General features: G+C 44.3%; 1 pseudogene; it reads right to left on the reverse strand.

Annotated features, from left to right (window-relative positions):
• Positions 1–11,570: 11,570 nt before the first annotated feature.
• LOC120841687 lies at positions 11,571–12,341 on the reverse strand (annotated as a pseudogene).
• Positions 12,342–12,746: the final 405 nt, after the last annotated feature.

Here is a 12,746-nt window from a genome sequence, read left to right on the forward strand (position 1 = left end):
GCTGGTGCGGCTTAGTTCTTTGCCCTTCACTGCCTGTGGCATCAACGGATGTCTATCTGGAGAACACTGGAGTAAACAACAGTCGGTCTGTGCCCCGTGTGTTTTTTTTTAAACGGCACCAATAAAGGTACACATGGCAAACGTGCATTTACATTTTTCTGTTCCAACCGATCTTATAATTAATTGTTGTTATAAGTGTCCTTATGTTTTTCTTTCCTTTTTACTAATATTTATATATTGGAAACGTTTTCGTATTCACTAACGTCTCAACCGATGCTGGACCTGTTCAGAACCAAAAAAAAAAAAGAATATTGATCCAAACCTTTTTTTTTATTTAATTATCACCTTACTGTTGCCAACTATGTTTTACTATTGTCTTTCAATGTATGTCGGTATAATAATATGTACATAAATCAATTCGCATTCCACTTTTGTGTAGCTGTATGGCGACTTCTACAGCTTCGCAGTTTCGACAATAGAGAATTGATCAAATCGTTCCGATGACTCCGACAACGATACCCAATACTCCGCCACCGCCTTGTGCATGCATCCTATCTCTAGCAGATATCGTTATCAGGGCTATCGGAGGTATCGGAACGGAGCTACTAAAACTCTCAAATATCAGGCAACGGCTGCAACGACGAAGCTTTGCTCTATTTTCGAGGTTAATAGTAGTTTCATTGCTTCGCTGAAGAAGCTCAATGCAGAGCATGAAGCATTTGTGAGGCACAATATGGCACTGCCATCCAGTGCCTCAGTTCAAAGGGTGTTCTAAGGGTGTTCGACATCTTCAGTAAAAAATTACGCAAAATTTCTGACGAAACTTTCAGGAGCCAGCTGCTGCTCAAAGTACTCAAGGTCAATAAATGAAATATGCTGACACAATAAGAACTTAAATAACCCTCTTATTCCTTATGTTTTTCTTACTTCAGGGCAAAAATATCGGAAGTAACTATACGAAAGTAACAGATTACATCTTGGGGTAACGGTCCCTTAAATACTTTCATAGGAGGGTAATTGCTATTGTGATGAATTACAATTTAGCCTTGAGTAATTGTAAATGCATTTCCCTATTATTTTTCAGTAACGTGTGAAAGTTTGATTGCAGGGATGAGTTCCGCTATTTTCAGGTGGAGCCACTAGCCAGGGCCGGATACGTGGCGGCCACCGAGTCGGTCCACCAGCCATCGCAAGCCGGTGACCATGTCAACGGTGACAGGCGATTTTTGTCACCAAGAGAAGGTAGTATCTTGCGAAAATTGGTTCCGTCCTGTTGTGTGCACGTTTTGCTATTTCTTATAAAAATTTCATTGAAAACAAAGCATAGTCACGGAAACCCCCATGACTGTCCTTATCTGAACGCACTGAGCGGATCAAAATTTATGAATAACAAATGGTTTCGATAGTTCCAAATTTTCCCAACAACAGCAGAGACAAAGAAACAAACCTTGGCTAGCTTTCCCTCGAAGAGTTACGCTGTTTTTTTGTTTTGTTTTTAATAAGGTAATATATGATCTGGAGTTCGTACTTAATTATTGATCTTACTTTTAAAGCTGTAGTAATACACGTTTATGTGCGTGTGTATTGTGTGCTGCTTGAACAGCACACAAGGCAATTGAGCTTTCAAACTGCAGATAACGCTCATGGCTCAAGTTTCGTACTGAAGTATTTTTTCCCGGCCGCTCCACCATTTCTTAACAATTAAAAAAAAGAAACATTAATATTTTAAATATTTGGCCCAATGAATAATATATCCAAGTTCAAGGAATGTATCTTCAGGTCAAAAACATTGGTAGAGGCAAAAGTTACTCGAGATCGTCGCTAAAACAAGCTCTGGTAAGGCGGGTGTCAGTGCGACGATCATCCTTCAGAAAGGGTGTTTCTCTGGGTTCACCGTCCTTCTTCACACCCCTTTTACAGCCTTCAAAAATAAAGTGTGTTCGATTCCAAAAAAACCCTTATTTACAGTTGAAAGTCGTCTATTAGGTCAAAATAACGGTTATGAAAGAGTGAAAGCCCGCGCGTAAGACTTTGAAGAGCGTTTTTACGGCTGTACTTTCTTTCACTTCGTTCTTTTTATTTCGTATGCCATGAGAAATAATTAGTTCAAAAAATCTCTGTACGGTGAAAACAGCTCTAAAAATACAGGAAATATGGTGTCTTTATGATTTAGTCACATTTCCAAATATTCACAATACTTGTTTCCCTAAATGTCTCGCTAATCATGGGTTGCATTTTATCCCGGCTATGATCCGAAAAGTGTGCTTTCCAACCTCCGACACCTCCTTTGCTCAAAAGGTTTTCCACTTTAATGTCGTCGTTTGTGCCTTCTTCACTAACACATTGAGTGGAATTTATTGTGCTCGTTGTCTTGCTAAACACTTCCATTAGATTTCTATAACTGCTCAGAATTAACTCTTTCATGAAAAACAATTCGCTCTTCTCCACAACGTGCGCAAGTGCTGCCCGGTCGTCTTTTTTAACGCTGCACCGTAAGCGTTACCCAAAAAGTTGGCCAACCTCAGAATAACGTCGGTCTTGTTCTTTTGAATCTCCTCGTACGTCAAAAACAAAACGTTCAGGCAGTCTTCGCGGGCGTAGCCTGAGAGGTCAAAATAGTCGCCAAAGCCGGCCTGTCCTTGAAGAAACCCGTCCAGGAAGTCTTCGAATTTTCCCTTCTCGAACTCGAACACGGGAAAATCCTTGGTCACGTGAAAGTCGGAAACGCAGCAATCCCAGGGATTCCTGGCAACGTACACGTACATCGCTTCGTCGCTAAATCGCATTCTGTTCATCGGAAAGTGCGTTCGCCGGAGTCTCGTTCGAGCCACTGTCTCTCGGGAGTTTAGCTCGAGAAGCGGGGCCGACTGGGAGAATTCGGCGAACGTCTTCGCCGACTGACCTCCGTTCACAATGAGCTGAATCAGTTGTTGCACCAAGTGCGTTCCACTTCTGGGATAGGTCACCTGCGTGCACAGAAGGAGACGCGGTTGATTACAGTCATCTACGGAATGAAAACGGCGAGGCCTTTCTTTGAGGTGCCCAGACTATGCGGAGCGCAAGTTTGTCTGCTTGTCGCGCAGGGGTTTCGGTGACGTCATAACACTGAGCTGTGATTGGATCCCATTGCAACAATTGTGGGTAGACCTGAAGGCAGCCAGCATTGGAGGTCTACCCGCTATCCTTCCAACCGGAGCCCGTTAGAACTAAGCGTTCTGACGTCACTGCAACCCCTGCACAAGAAGCAGACGAGTTTGCGCTCCGTATACAGCCAGAACCACCTAGAACGCAAAGCCGGCGCCTTTCCTCTCCCACACGTTATCACTAGTGGATTAAAGTGGCGTCGCCTTACGCGCGTTAGCGTCGACGCCAACGCGTCGTGCCGCGAGTCTCACTACGAGCGCGACGGTGGCACGCGGCGACGCCAAGAGGGAGGCGTCCACCGCTTTGCGGTTTGTCTCGACGAGCTTTGGCGTGTTGGCCGCTTGGGGCGCGTCGGGGATCCAATAAGAACGTCTTCCTGCTTATATCTTATTTTCTAGGTGATGTCGCGTCCACTCGTTCATCAGACATCCCTGCCATTCTTGTTGCGGTAATGTCCATATAATAAAGAAACAAGGGGGTTACTTACTAATGGCGGCTGATTAAAGACGACACATCCATGATCACACATTAGATTTTAGTGATTCGTTTTCTTTTTTATTTAAGGTTTGTAAAACTAATTTCACATCCTATTGTTTTGTGCAACCTGTGAGCCGATGGTAAATTATTGGTCCCTAATGTTGTATTAAATCCTTCATAACCTCTTATGCAATATTTAAATGCCTCTTTATTGCCTCGGCAAAAACCGCTTGTTAAAAAAAACGTTTATTTTACGTAATGACATGTTATCAAGGTGCAGTTTATTGTGCCAACTACATGTGCATTGGCTAGATATGCCATACAATCGAGGAACCCCAAACAATAGGTGACAGACGCAGTGGTCCACTCATGAATATATTTTGTTCATAAAATGCGAAGCTTACTAACTGTGGCTACTGTGTTGAGGAAGACTGCACCGGCCGAATATTAAAATTACACGCAGCCTCCGATAAAAAGTTAAAAAAAAAGGAAATCCACAGATATTACCGAATACCTGATGCAACCAGTTTCTCCTTGTTTCACGGTATTAAAGCTCATTGGAAGTCCTTTTGTGACATGTTTGTTTTAAGAAACACTAATTTCCCTGTCTAATATTTTGTGGCCAAGAATGAGGCACGTGAAAAAGGGGACAAACAGAAAACATAACTTGTATTCGTTCTCAGGATTTCTGCTCGTTATATCGGTGATCGCACTTTTTAGAATAGCGACCCAAAAGGGAAACTGAGCTGGTTTAAGTCGAAAAGGATCAACCTCACTCACCTCTATAATATGTCTCTCAGTAGGCACAAATTTCATGGCTTGCCGGTAAAGATACGGATCATAATACATGGGGCAGGCATCTCCGTCGATTATCATGGTCGCAGGAACATGTTTGAAATTATTCATAGTTGACCAAGGTGAATATCTGAAACTTTGAATGTAATCGAGGTTTTGGTGCACAGTGAACCTTCACTGGACGTCAGCCAGACATTCGGCTGTGCTAAAAAAAAAAAAAAAAAAACCACTACACTTCGTTTCTAAGTCCAGACGCAGGTGACGCTATGAGTTAATGGGACTAATCAAGTAGCGTTAAAATCACAAGTTACTAGGTATATGTTTGTTATTTATGAGCGGTTTTGTGGTGATAGAACACGTTCACAAACATGACGAACACCATGATGGTGCGCTTTTGATGCTGTCTGATTGGGCCCATCAGCTCGTAGGGTGGACTGCGTCTGGGCTGAAAGGGGCCCTGGAACGACTTTTTGACTGTTCCTTTTTTTTTTTTTTAATTTGCACCGAACCTAAGCGCACTGAACGTATGACTTAGTGAAACTTTGCGTACCTCCAATTTGACGTTATTTTAAAAGTTATAGGCAAATTAAAATTAAAAAAAAACAGGCAAAAAATAACCATCATGACGTCCCTTGTCCTCGCTTGGGTGACCGTGAATTATAGAGGAGGGGTAGTGAGCTCAGCGAGCGGTCACGGCTGCCGCACTCCGTGTCGACGATTCAAGAGGGTGCCACAAAAGCATGGGCTGGATAAAATGGATGAAGCGGGCGGCCAGGGTTTCTCGCACTGCATATGCTGCGCGCCTAAACACTGTTTCTTGAAGCTTTCTGGCCCGAAATGTTCGACGTTTGAGTCCGAACCTCCGAACCCCACAAAATAAGTTCGCGACACGCGATGTGCCGCAATTCGTCTGTTCGCTTCGCGCATGGTTCGCAGCACAAATGCGGGACGCACAAATGCGGAAGAAAAAGTGGGAGGTGTTGAGCTCAGTCCCCATTTTTGTTACCCCTCCGCGTTCCGTACACGCCACTTCGCGCTTTTGCTATCAAAGCTAGGAAGCTCACACTGGAGCCAAAGCTTGCAATTCACTATTAACCTGTCACCAACTATAGAAGGAGCTATGCATGGATATACATTGCATAGCAGCAATGTTTGGACTTGCCTGGCACCCAGGAATCTATTGTCACAATGAAGGTATGGGTAGCGCCTTCGGACGACTCAGCCAGACAAACTAATGCTTCTTCATCTAACTCTGTTCCAGGTAGCAGGTACTCCTGGTAACAGCATACGTTGCATTGTCTTTCAGAATACGAACGATACTCAACACTCACGTGTTAAGCTGGGTGCTTAGAATAAAATTTTAGTTGAGTGCATAAAATTGTTTATTTCAATTAATGTTCAATTTAAATACCTTTATGTCTCCTTCGCGGTACACACCAAGGTACACTACCCTTTTTCTTAAGAACATCAAAAGTTATAACCGTCGCAAGCTTCATTTTCCTGTCACAGCTTCATATCTTGACTATCATCTGAAATCCAGAAGGCACAGGCACACAAATTAATAGCTGAAACTGAAAAGAAGATAAGGGCACAACCACAGACTACCAAGACAGGAAGAGCTGGAATGTGAAGACAGTAGTGTCCACATTTAACTTTAAACGTTCCTGTCTTCAGTTGCTTTAGGATTTCTGTATAATAATAATTTTATTCTTATTAGTATTATTATTATTAGCGAAATGTTCAGGTACGGAAAAACAAATATCTGAAGACGGATATGTTGTCGGTGTAGCTGTGAAAATAGGTGTTCGATTCCCGGCGTCTAGTTGTTTGCGGGACATGCAGAGTCAATCACTTTGAGCCAGGGAGGTATAAAAGGTGGCACTACATAAAAGTAGATTCATTAAAAGGCCAAAAAGATTTACGTACGTTTTCTCATCAGCAATCATTTATAGTTTGATGTGCTTAAATGTGAAAGGCCTGTTCGAATTTTACTTGTTTTTGAGAATCAGGTTAATTTTGATATAAACCATAAGCATCGTACCTTGAGAATCGTCGAACAAGTGCGAAGTCTGTAGCCTGACGACAAGACAGTTCAGGAGCTTGTAGGGAACTTATGCATATATGTCCTCCCAATGAGACACAGGCAACAGTTGTAGCTCCTCCGTTTCCAAGTCGATCAACTTGTAGAGTCTGAAGTCTGGGACAAATGTCGACGCGGCTTTTCTAACAAGAAACAACGGAGTCTCCTCATGGCCAGACTGGTATTATTCGTGCCAACAAAAATGTGAGAGGCCCAGGTATAAGGTTCCGCGCTTTCTTTTTTTTTCGATTTAGCATAGTATAAACTGAAATATATGTCGAACCAGAATATAAGTCGATTCTCTAATTTACAAATTGCAAAAAGCAAAAAAAAAAAAGTTTTTACGGCAATAAAATGCAATGGACTTTACCTTGGTAACTAAATTGACCAAGTATGCGGAAGGACGAGGAAACACGGCATATTTATTTAATTATTTTGCACGCAATAAAACAGGAAGTGCGCGAGTGTTACTACTCAGATTCTTCAGAACCTTCGTCCAACGACGAGCTCGCTAACGAATTCAAAGGGACATGCCGTCCCTTTGAATTGCGCCCTCGAGAGCCCGAAAGCACGAGTGTCCTCGATGGCTTTGGTACCAATTTACTCCGACATCACAGGTGGCGATCTGGCGCGCAGATCCCGGATGTAATTTGCCACCTTTGTTTTCAATTCGGGGTACATCGCAGTCCTTCTACGAAATGAAGCTTTCTTCGCCTTGCTCCACGCCGCCTGTTTATTCCCCGAGCCTCGCCACTAGCGTATGCTTTTCTACGATATACCGAACTCTCGCTGCGAACCAAAATTCCCGTGAATCTTTGCATAGGCGATTGCCTTCTTGTTGAAGGCTACCGTGAACTGTATTTTATTTCAGGGTCCTGTAGGCCATTCATTGTGCACGCGTAAATATGCAGAAGTTATATCGAGTTTTCGCGAAGTTCACCTGGAGCTCGTGTTGGGAACCAATGAGACGTGACAATTTGTTTCACCGTATACGCGATGGTGGGTTGGGGTTGTCGCATTTGTTCGTAAGGCAACTTGTGTCACCGTTTTTTCTTTTTGCGCGATCCCGAACACCCATTCATACGTAGTGCATTTATCCAAGTAAAACTGGCGCCTCATCTTCTTTTCTTTTCTTTTTTATCTTCGTGATGACGGAGAGCCAATGAGACTCGTTGGCTTCCAGAAAGAAGTTGTCAACGCAGTCTTTTTTTTCTTAATGCGCGTTTTTCTTCAGATTACCTCTCTGTTGCAACCAAGAAAACACTCAAGCGTGACTTGCTGGTCAGTTTATTTCCCACCCCAATGTACCATGCTATTGTATGTAATCGTGCCTAAGACGTTTTGAAGCGAGTGAAGCGCATGGGCATACCCCCTGCGGCGAAAACTATTTTCTTAAATTGCACAGCAACACTTTACCTGTGAAGGCGTGGCTAAGAGAAAAGGTGTTAGAGATGCCCTGGTCTGTTGACTCTCTTTTATGCAAACAACCGGTGACCATTAACCATGTATTTATTTTCTGTTGACACGCTTTATTTTTTGGGCATGTCCTCCAACGCACGCTAAAGAAACAGGTCTCCATTAGCCCATTTGAGCATGCGGTTTTTGGACGTGAGGAACGATGACAATGTACCGCATGACATGCTTTTTCCTTCTGGGGCTTTTCAGAATATGGCAATCGCGTACGGTACTGAGATATGCCGACGCAACTGCGAAAGAAGTTCGGTTTTATTTTTTCAACATCGTGAAGCGTGTTAAGAGCGTTTTTTTTTTTTATTCAACCTGCGAGCCCAAGCCAGAGTGACTGAGCGTGTGTGGCCCTCTTCTCGAGATGCGGGCATTTTATAGTGTGCTGACAAATGTGCTGCAGTGCACTTTTATATGAAATTTGTACCCCCTGCTTTCTTGCAATAAAAAAAAAAAAGTCTTCTACTTCCGCTCATTATCACTCCGGCAGTGATAACGGTGTAACAGACCAAGGAGCAGAAGTAAAAGTGAATCGTGACCATCGTGACAAGTGAACGAGTGCTAGGCGATTGCAAAAGAAAACAAGATGGCGGTTTCAGTCACCCAGTTTTGCGATATTATTCTTGTTTTTCCGCTAATGACTGTTATATAAGAGGAGGGTCGACCTTTCCAGGTTCATTTTCAAAATAAATTCAACCTATCTTATCAGTCTTTTCAATTTTCATTTGGAAAATTAATTTTCAGTTTTTATTGGTGAATACTTTTTAAATGAATGCTTACTGGTATTTTAGGTGAATATGTACTGACTATAGTAAGTTACAACTCAAGAAGGTAGGGCAAGTGAAAGGAAGGCGAGGGAGGAAGAAGCGTACGGACTGCTGGAGAGAGGAGGAGGTTTCCCCCTCTCCCCTCCAGGGTTTCGTTCGCTTCCTCCTACCCAGCCTTCCTTTTCCTCGCCCTACCTTCTTGAGTTGTAACGGAATATAGTTGCACTCTTTTCAAGCAGATTTGTCCAAACGCAGTAAATTAGGCTCCTATCTGGATTAATCGTAGCTTTGCAGCACTTGCAGACATGGCATAGATAACCTCGGTTGCCACTTCCTTCGGGACAACAATTCTAAGGCGGGAAACTCGAAAGTATAACCCTTGGCATGCTTTTCATTCTTCACGTGTGTAGGATTATCAAAGCTGCTTTAATTAATCAGAGAGAAGCTTGACAGAGGGTGTGAAAGCAGCGTTGGGGTTTTCCCGGCAAATGAAACAAAATAACGTCCCCTCCCCCTCAAAAAACAAAAGGTGAAATCAAGCGGTTTTTAAAACATTAAAAACGCTCAAAAATCCATCTTTGGAGGACCACAGCAGCGAACTTGACGCACTAAGACTGAGCCACAAAGGGGAACGCAAATTGCATCCACAACAGACCCAAATACTCACTGACGAGAGCTACCCCGTGCCCAACTCCAACTAGGGCAACAGACAGAAACAAACGACAGCGACAAGTTTCAAACCAGAGACTTTCACGATTTGACAGGCTTTGTAGAATCAAGGAGGCTATACTCAAACGCGATCATCAAGCACGCGAGGGTATCTTTGGCAGGCTTTCAATCTGTTTTTCTTATGATGTGCAGGGGAAACAGCGCACACGTATAACAGTCACTCGAGTCAACACAGACACAAAAAGAAAGAGACACTTACGCAGCGCTGACTGACAGCCTCTCGGGTATATTTACACTTATTTCTCTTCTCCTATTTGTATTATAGGCTAGGACCTGAGAGAATAGCTGGTCTGTTTTTTTTTTTTTTGTTTTTTTTGTTTTCGATGCGAAGCTAACTTTAAAGCTAACTAAATTGAAATTAATTTAAGGCTAGGTAGTCTAATTTTTTTTTGTGATAAGGTCAAAGACGGAGTACTAACGCATCTGTCGTTATGTTTTGGGATGTTCTCTGCCTTGATAATTTCTCTAATAAGCTGGTTGTCGTGCTTGCCAAGCAGGGCGCAGTTACTCAGCAGCACTAAGCAGCCAGTCTCGGCAGTGAATTCCTAAATGTCCGGAGTTTTTGTTGGCGAACCTGTTCTTATGCTCACGATGGCGATCATTAAGACACCTTCCGGTCTGGCCTATGTAGCGCTTTCCACAAAAGAGGAGAAAGGAGTACACCACCTTCTCTGTACAAGGGACAAAAGTGTTTTTGTGCTTATTATTACAGCCGACAGTTGTATTTGGTGCGGTTTTTACTTTTTTTTTTGCATAAGCTGCGAATGTTGTTAGGAGCTGACAAGATGACTTCCAAGTTTACTGCCTTAGCTATTTTCTTCAGTCCTTGAGAAAAAGTATGAATATATGGCACAATGATGGGTTTCTTTGTTTTTTCTATTTTCTTTTATTGAGTGCAAACGTCTTGCTTGCTTTCGTTGATTAAAGCGCACCAGGATACCCAATCTCGTTATTAACATCAGTGGCCGAAAAGTTCATCAACGAAAACAGGCACGTCGTCTGCACTCAACAAAAAAAAAAAAAAAGAGACAAAACAAAGAAACCCATTATTGTGCCTAATATTCATACCTTTTCTCACCGACTGAAGAAAATAGCTAACCGAGTAAACTTGGAAGTCATCTTCTCAGCTCCTAACATACTTCGCAGCTTGTGCAAAAAATAAATATCCCATCAATTACAACTGACGGCTGCAAGAAGAAACAAAAGAACACCTTTGACCTTTGTACAGAGAAGATGGTGTACTCCTTTCCCGTCTTTTGTGGAAAACTATACATAGAACAGACCGGAAGGTGTCTTAACGATCGCCTTCGTGAGCATAAGAAGACATTCACCAACCGAAACTCCGGACATTTAGGCATTCATTGTCGAGACTACGCCTGCTCAGTGCTGCTGAGTAACTGCGCCGTGCTTGGCAAGCACAACAATCAGCTCATAAGAGAAATTATCGAGGCAGAGAACATCACTAAACATAACGACAGATGTGTTAGTACTTCGTCTTTAACCTTACCAGGAAAAGAATTAGACTACCTTGCCTTACATTAATTTCAATTCAGTTAGCCATAAGTTTAGCTCCATATCGAAAGGAAAGGAAAAAGATACCAGTTATTTTCCCTGACCCTAGCCTATAATACAAATAGAAAAAAAGAAATAAGTGTAAATATACCCGAGAGGCTGTAAGTCAGCGCTGCGTAGGTGTCTCTTTCTTTTGTGTGTGTTTTGACTCGAGTGACTTTTTTGTGGGTGCGCTGTTCCTCGTGTACATCATGAGCCGTGATCACGAGCAGCCATTTGGCCCAAACTTTTGTGTTAACAGTTTTTCTTAATTCACGAGCACCGAACGACTGAACGCCTGCTAAAGGTACCTTCGCGAGCATGCTGCAAGTGTTTGAGGCTTGTCACTGTCGCTTGCTTCTTTTTGTCGCTCTAGTGGGACAAGGTCATAAACCCTCCGCCAACAGAATACTTTGCGGTCGCGTAGAGGAGGAGGAGGAGGAGGAGGAAACTTTATTATTCTTCCGGGATCAGGTATTGGGGTTGGCGGAGGCCCAGAGGGCCGCCGCGATCACCAGGGCCCGGGAGGTGGTCAGGATTTGAGCTGACTCCTCCGGGTCGCGCTACATCTGCTCCCAGAGGTGAGGGGAGGGAAGAGGGGGGTATGGGTCTGCGGGGCATTCGCAAAGGGAATGGTAATGAGTGTCGAATGCCCCGCAGGCAGGACAGGCGGGGGTGGTAAAGAGGTGTGGGTGAGTGTGTATTAGTTGTGTTCGGTGGGGGAAAGTGTGTGTTTGTTAGAGCCGCAGCATGTGTGTTTCCTCTTGGCAGAGGTGGGGGTGCGGAGGTGGGTATTGGCGGCGGAGGAGCCGGTAGTGTAGGGTAATATCCCTGTATTGCAGGAGGGAGGTAGGCTTGCCTGCAGGGGCATCGCGTGTAGGCGCAGTTGAAACGGCGGCTCGGTCGATAAGTTCGCGAGCACAATCGTGCACCATCTCATTAGCGCCTACGCCTGTGTGGGCTGGTGTCCACAGCAGGGTCACAATGTCGGATGGAGGGTTGTTGGTGAGAATTTGGAAGGCCATGGGGGAGATATCGCCGCGAATAAAATTGCGGATGGCCTGCTGAGAATCAGATAGGACGAATTGGGGGGTGGGGCTCTGGGCGAGCGCAAGGGCAATGGCCGCTTCCTCTGCCGTGGTTGTGTTTGTAGTGAGGATGGTGGCCGCCGTGACGTTTGGTGGTGGATGTTGGCCGAGAACAGTTACACAGTGTGCAGGTTTGTGAGGGTAGGGTGTGGCATCAGTGTATAGTGTGCATGGTGATGGTGGGTATAGTTTGGCGTGGATGTTGGCTCGTGCTAGTCACCGGGCTTTATGGAAAGTTGGGTGCATGTGGCGAGGGATTGGGTGGACTCGAATGCGGTTACGTATGTGCGGTGGAATGTGAAGTGGGGGCATTGGGATGGTGGGGGGGAGTATGTTTATAGTGTTAAGAATGTAGTGCCCTGTGGGTGAGGATGCGAGGCGGGTGAGTTGGGACATGTGGTGGGCGTCTAGGTGTTCGCGTATTGTGTTGTGTATGCCCAGGTCGAGCAGGCGGTGCGTTGGGGCGTGAGGGGGGAGTAGGAGAGCATGTCTATATGTCTTCCTGAGGAGCGCATCAAGGGAGTCGAGTTGGGTGGGTGTAAGGTTAAGGTAGGGTAGCTGGTATAGGATACGGTTGAGTAGAAAACTGTGGACGGGTCGGAGGCGGTCCTGTTCCTTGATGCCGTGGTGTTTAGTGGCGATCCTTCTAAT

This window comes from Ixodes scapularis, unplaced genomic scaffold, assembly GCF_016920785.2.
Source record: "Ixodes scapularis isolate PalLabHiFi unplaced genomic scaffold, ASM1692078v2 PGA_scaffold4__175_contigs__length_147842914, whole genome shotgun sequence".
Lineage (NCBI taxonomy): Eukaryota > Metazoa > Arthropoda > Arachnida > Ixodida > Ixodidae > Ixodes > Ixodes scapularis.